This window comes from Cucumis melo, chromosome 12 (assembly GCF_025177605.1).
Source record: "Cucumis melo cultivar AY chromosome 12, USDA_Cmelo_AY_1.0, whole genome shotgun sequence".
In the NCBI taxonomy this organism is placed as follows: Eukaryota; Viridiplantae; Streptophyta; class Magnoliopsida; order Cucurbitales; family Cucurbitaceae; genus Cucumis; species Cucumis melo.
Window position 1 is genome coordinate 446,961 of NC_066868.1, and position 7,582 is coordinate 454,542.

Sequence of the window (7,582 nt, forward strand, 5' to 3'; positions counted from 1 at the left end):
GTAGCCTACTTCTACGCCACACATAGTTCTTTGAAAGATAGCATCTATGTCTCATGAAAGATATTCTACCTCGTATCCCAAAGGACGATCTATCACCCATGCATATAGAACATGCATGATACCCCTTTGTACTCCACTCTGATAGGTCACTATACGCCGGGAAGTTATTAATCGTCCACAACAAGGCTGCATGTAACTGAAATAACAGATCTGTAAGAGAGTCATACGTACGCACCCTGAAAGTCCATAACTCTTTTAGTCAATCAATGATTGGAGATACGCATCGATTTTCCTACCAGGAGATTTAGGACTGGGTATGAGCAGTGACATGAAGAAATTTGGCTCTTTCATGCATTTCCATGGTGGCAAATTGCAAGGAAGTAATCCAACAGGCCACATATTGTATGAGGTACTCATTTGACCAAATGGGTTAAACCCATCTGAAGCCAAACTCAAATGCACGTTTCGTGGATTAGAAGAAAAATAAGGAAATTCAGAATCAAAGTACTTCCATCCCTCTACATCAGTTGGATGTCTCAACTCATCATCTATTTCAACACGTTTATCCCTATGTCATCTCATGTCATCAGATCCTTTCTGCGATAGAAACAAGCAATGTAATCTCAGTACCAAAGGAAAGTGGCGCAATATCTTATGCGAAATTTTTTCCCTCAATTATGATTAATCTTGTACCAAACCTTGCCACATGTAGGACAATGTTGCAAATCAACAAACTCTTTCCAATACGATACATAGTCATACTTGCACAGGTGAATAGTCTCGTATCCCAAGCCCAACTCACGAAGTTTTTGTTTTGCTTCATAAAATGAACTAGGGATAGTACTACTACACATTGGAAATGCTACTCTTAAGAGTTCTAACAACATGTCAAATGACTTGTTACTCCAACCATTTAGAACCTTTACATGCATCAACTTAACCAAAAAATTCAACGACGAAAATTTAGAACAACCGGGGTACAACTCATTACGTGCTTCATTCAATAAGTCCTAAAATATGTTTGTTCTATCTTCATCTATATCTACCCCAATATTCCTCGACATTTAATCTTCCAAACGACATTCCTCTCTTTCCTTTTCCTGTTCAATTAGGGCTTGTAAATAATTAAGCATACCAAACATATCATCTTCTTCATTAAACTGCTTACTACTAGTTCCTTCATCAAAAGGGTTACTGCTAGTTCCTTCCTCAAAGTTTTTTGTACCTCTAAAGCTTAATGGCTCTCCATGATATACCCTTTTTGTGTAGTAGGGGGATATTCCAATAGTCAGTAGATGTCGTTCCACACCCTCTAATAAGTTCCAATTTAAATTCATACATCCTTTGCATGGACACCTTAATTTTCCGTAGGCGTCAACGTGAAACTTGACAAATTCTAAAAATTGGGTCACTCCCTCTTTATACTCAAGGGAGAGCTTATTCCTAAGTTTCATCCAACCCTTGTCCATCGTTTAAGTCCCTAAAATATAAATAGGTTTTATTAGAAACATATCCATCTCCTCTCACATCCATAACTTACTCCCCTGAATTTTCACTAATTTTTACTAATATACAATCTCTCAAAATTTTCACTAAAACTTACTTCAAACTACAGAGGCTACCATAACTGCAAAATAACCAACACAGCCTAATTATTAACAACAAAATACTTCGATCTTCACATCCTACCCACTCCTTTCAAAACAAAAAAGGCTACCATAACTGTAGGATAGCCATCCCAAATCAACAACTCAAACTTATTCAAAACAAATAGGTTATCATAACTGCAGGATAGTCATCTCAAATCAACAACAAAGTTATTGAACACAAACAGGCTATCATAACTGCAGGATAACCAAAACAAACGTTATTCCTTTTTTTTTTCACTTTTTCCATTGGAAAACTTTAAACGTTTATTTGGTATGATGATGACTACTTAGATGTGTTGAAGTGCAGGCTGAACTTGGAAGGCCTAATCCAATGCAACCTGACAAAGGGAAGGTCTCAATCTCTGTTGATTGTAGGCCGACTGCAGAGCCGGCGTTTGAGGTGGGGTAATTTGTGTGTGTGTATATATATATATATATATATATATATATATTTTAATACATTTTGTTCATCCGTGTATTGTACAATTGCCCGTGAATGGTTTGGTTTAAAAAATGTGTTTTCTTGGAGGCAATCATAGTTTCATGTCATTTTAGTTGGGGAATAGGAGGTAATAATAAGTGAAAAATGGAAGGTTGGGCTTCAACAACTAGGTTTGATATTTACTACATAGTTGTTGAGAAAATGAAATTGATAGAAACATATTGCAGAAGCAATAATCAAAATCTCAATCTTTGTTAAATAGAGAACAAAATGGAAAATGTGTAAATAGAATCTAATAGATAAATAAACTTCAAACTGAAGTAGAAAAAATTTGGTGATGCAGAAAACGTGGTACTCAAAATATGGTACTAAAAATTCTTATAAAAAAATAGGGTATTGAAATGTGATGCAAACATTACATGGAAGCTCACCTTAGGTACAAGAATGAACCTAATTAATACCACATACAATTTAAAACAACATTTAAAACAGAAACTCACAAAACTAAGCAACTAATCTTGAAAAGAAGGAAAAAAGGAATGAAAAAACAAACTAGAATATTTTTCTTCTAAAAGGACCATATTCACAAAGAACCAAAAGATGTGTAATACTCTCACCCCTAAGATGGCATCAGACACCAATTAGGAGTGTGACCATCAAAGGAGCCTGTTTAAGAAGAACTTTGGTATTAATGCTATCATGATTGATTTTTCATAGGAAGAAATTGATTTCCTTCAGAATTCTTGTGTAGGGCAGTGTTGTTGTTACCACAATGAGCAATGATCAAAGTGATGGATGATTGATTTCGATGAAAATCGATCGGATTTATCCAGTTTCCACCTCCAAGTGTGTTCAACCTGAGGGGTTTTTGGGGGTGAGCAGATTAGAGGACATCATGGTCTATTCATCAATTTCAACCTCATTAAGGTGCATTTGAAATCAAGATCCCATGCTTAATAGTTCGAGTTCCAGCATTGTGCAACGGAAGCCTAAAGGAAATCTTAGCTCTATAACTTAAAGAAAAAACTTAGAAACCCTAATTGTAACTCGAAGGTCCTTAACAATTGCGTGGCTTCTTTCTTAGTCTATGATTGACTTGTTAAAATCATTCCTTCAAATCATTGACTTGTCAAAATAATTCCTTCAAATTTCATTTTTTAATATTAAAATGAGAGGTGGGAATTAAAGCTTGTAGATTTACTCCTTTGCATACAAGAGAAATACCCCTTCCCCTTGTCTCTATTGATGAAGTGTGTGATATTACATCGGCTTGATGGAATGTTGTACTTGTTGCTCACTCTTTTGGTTAAAGTAAGAGACTGTAGAACACATTGCTAAATTGGGTTACATGCTTTCAAGCTGTTCTTCCAGTGCTCGGCCTTCATCTCTCCATGGTGCTTCCTCTCTAAAGCTTTTGTTGTGTTCTCCTTTTTGTCCTTTTCAGACTTTGTGGATCTTTTGCCCCTTGCGGTCTCTGTGGACTTCGGGTTTTTTATTTTCCTCCTTTTGTTTGTTCTGGCTAGTTTTATTTCTGTTTTTGCCTTTTGTTGTTTTACTTATTTATTGTACCTTGAGCCTTGATCTCCATTTCAAGAAGGAAAAAAAAGAGATTAAATTGAAAACCAATTTCTTTCTTTCAAAGAACCATGTTGAATGTAATATCATTTAATCAAATTTGAACGAACAGATGGGATAATGGGAAAAAAACTAGTGGCTACTGTAAAAATGGAATCAATATTTAGGTACTAAAATGATATGCTAATAGAAATTGTTATAAATATGACCTATTAAGAGCTTAATTTAACTAACACTTGTATATACCTGAGAACCAAGAGGTCTTGGATTCAAATCACCTCTCTTGTTTGGACTTAGAAATAGTTATAAACATGGTGTAATTTACAAGATGAATTACTACCATGAGAATAGTGCATGGTGGAGGAGCTTCTTCACTCCTACCCCTTTCCTGAAAGGGTCCATTATTGTGTTTGGCTTGTTTTTTGCTATTTTATGGTTTCATTGAGGTGAAAGAAACAATAGGCTTTTTAGGTGGATTGAGAAGTCTTATGTCAGGTGTAATCCTTTGTTAGATTTCAATCATCTCTCTAGGATTTCATACATAGAGCCTCTCTAGGATTCCATTTCTTTCCTTTGTTCTCAATGAAAGGAGTAGCTCTCCGTCAATCTGGTATCCATCGTTTCAAGTTGTAATCTTTTTTCTTTTTCATATGTACTTTTTGTTGTGCTTGTAATATTTGGGTTTTCATTGAATATAGGGTAGGGGTGGTGAAGAGTTATCAACGAAACTCTTAGTTGCTCTTGAGCGGTGTCTCTTAGGTGGAAAAAGTGGCTCAGGTTTGACTTGTAATTAGATAAATATATCAGTCATATTTGCTTCCCTTGTTTGGATCAGTAACTTTTTCACTTGATAAAAAGTGTGTTGTTGTTGCCTCAGGGGCTTGGATTGACCTTTCATCTTTGATAGTTGTGGAAGGGAAGCTTTGTTGGGATCTCTATATTGAGGGGTTGGTCTTAAGCTCAGAGGGCAATCTTCTAGACACTCTTGGTGTTGCCATTAAGGTATATTTTCATTTTTGGCTTTTGTCTACACTTCTCTTCATTATCATTTGTTAACTTCAATAAACAGATTTTGTACTTCATTATTCACTTTTGTCTACACTTCTCTTCTGTATCATTTACACTTTACAAGGCAGCATGACCATATAACCTTCACTTCTTTTACCAAACCAATGTCCAATAAACACATTTTTGATTGAGGAAAGTCAAGCTTTAAGCCTATATTTGTCTCATTCAATTTTGAAAATCTTTGCTAGGCCATTTGCATATCAGAAGAGTAAAACAAGAAATTTCCTATTGAGAGTTAGCTAGTGGGATGTATTGATATGCATTGAGGGAAACGACTAACGAATGTGTTATCATATGGGGAATTTTTTTGTGGTGGTTTCTGGATTTTCATCTGGTAGAGAGAGGTTACCAACCCCATCATGAAAAGGTTGGTTAGTTTGGTGTTGCTGTCTCTTATATTTGTTTATTATTAAAAATATGTCTTTAAAAAACTAGATAATTTTTATGCCAACAGAAAATTCAAATAAATGAATTGATGCATTTATATGCTTAAAAGACTTGGTTTGATATATTTCAGACTCAATTTATTATAATTGTCATATATGTGTCTTTTTAGTCCATTCTATCAGGCAAGTGTTCTATGTATGTGTAAGGTATTTCTTACTAATATTAGTATTAATATGAAAGAGTTGCCTGAAGGTTACAATTCCCTCTGAGAAAAGCTTAACCTCCCCTTTCTCAAGTCTACTTGCTAATTTCCAAAACCCTATTCTAACTATCGTCATCTTATTCAATACATAGATTGACCAATCCTCACTTCCTCACTTCCATACAGCCTAGTAGTTCCCATCATAACTAACTTTTACTCGTACTACTCTATTTACCCCTTCTCGAATATTTCAGTAGAATTGAAACCCTAATAATATGTTTAGCATATATATTATACTAACAAGTGTCCATGTCTGTGTTATGACAAGGACATGCTCGTCAAAGTAAAGTGTTCATGCTTATTAGGGAGAGGTTACCATCCTGCTCGTGGAAAAGGCTGGTAGTCTAGTGTTGATGTATATGTTGTCTTTCTTAATTTTTTTTTCTTTCTATTTTTCTTGAAGAAATTTAGGAATTAATTTAAAACTGATTGTGATACTTTACTTACTCTTTTAATACTTATGAAAGAAACTAATAAAACTTCTAATTGTTCTTCTCAAGGCTGCTTTGAACAATACATGCATCCCAAAAGTCCATATTGCTGCAGAAGCATCAGGCAACGAACAACCTGAAGTTGACGTAAGTGATGAAGAATTTCTACAGTTCGAGACATCTGGGGTTCCAGCCATTGTTACATTGACAAAAGTGGGTAAGCACTACATCATTGATGCTACTTTGGAAGAAGAATCTCAAATGAGTTCTGCAGTCTCCATATCCATCAACAGGCATGATCGGTTGACTAAACGTGGGGGTGTCGGGGTTGATCCAAGCATAATCCTCGATTGATATATGTGGGCAAACATGTCAGCGAGGAGTTGCTGAACAAGTTGGACTCAGAGATTGTGGCTGCTGAAGCTAATGAAGAGGAATGAAAAAGCTCTTAGATCTCTTACTGTTGTTCATTTGCATGGTAGAATCTTAGATTGATAATCTGCAATGGAATTTTAGTCTAGATGGTATAGATGATTGAAAGGTAGTGATCTTGTAAAATTGCTAGTGTTTTAGATGTTTTGATTTTGTCTTGGCATTTGGTCTTGGCTTTATTGTGTCTAAACATTTGCATAAAGTATGTATCTTTGATTAAAGAGTCCGTGGTTTGTATTCTTCACTACACGAAGAAAGAAACAATTTTATTGGCAACTTATTATTTAAATGAGTTTTGGGGATCAGAATTTGGAAAGAACCACTCAAATGGATGTGGACTATGAATATAGAAACTATGAGGTGATGTTTAAGAGGGATAGAGGAGAAATTTAAACTTATGTTTAATTTTATATATATATATATATATATATATATATATATATATATATATATATATAAATGGACTAAAATAATTGGTCCTTTGTTTTTTGTTGTACAAATACAAAGTCAATATTGTGAGTTCTGGAAATATAATTCATATTTATATATATATACATGTATATATAATATAAAGGAATTGTTATAGATAGCAAAGAAAATGAAACTATTTACAAAATATAGCAAAACACTTAAATTGGTTATAGAGACTTCAATGGTTTTTGTTATCTTTTATAAATAGTTTCAATTGTCATCATGTATGCATTTATGCCTTCCTCCATTTGATGCTAACCTCAACTCCAATAAGGATAGTACTGGGTGTTTTGGTGTTCTTTGTTTTTATTTATTTATTTTTTGGATTTTCCAAAAGAATATTAGATATCCATAGAGTTTTGGCTTAACAGCAATGTGGTTGATGTTATAATTAAGGTTCATAGACTTTTGGCTCGCTATCCAGCAGATCGGAGGTTTAATGTTTTTTTTGGGCATTTAAGGTTTTGTAACTCTTTTGGGGTTGGTTATTGTTGCTGAAATATAGGTTTATAAAACCCTTAATTATGGTTCATGAATACTAAGCAAGGATCCTTGTGTGAAATTTTAAAGTAGATTTAGTTCGAGCTGTTCGAAGATATTTAGTGAATTTATTTTTGGAAGAGGCTCTAACAGTTGAATTCAATTTTGGTTCCTCTTTGAGGTTTAATTCAAGGATTCTCAAAGCTTGAGGTGACATTGGTTTTGCTTGCATAAATGTTTTTGACAATCTTCGAAAAGCTTGCAGTTTAGTAAAGTTTGTTAAGGTTTACTATGATGTTATGTTGTGGAATTCTTATGGATATCAATCGTAACGATACAAACATTTATACTAAGTTGAGATCATTATTACTAGAATAACTAAAGA

At 34.2% G+C, this 7,582-nt stretch overlaps 1 pseudogene; it reads left to right on the top strand.

The window, feature by feature from the left end:
* The first annotated feature begins 349 nt into the window (after positions 1 to 349).
* On the top strand, positions 350 to 6,254 carry LOC127144379 (uncharacterized; annotated as a pseudogene).
* Positions 6,255 to 7,582: the final 1,328 nt, after the last annotated feature.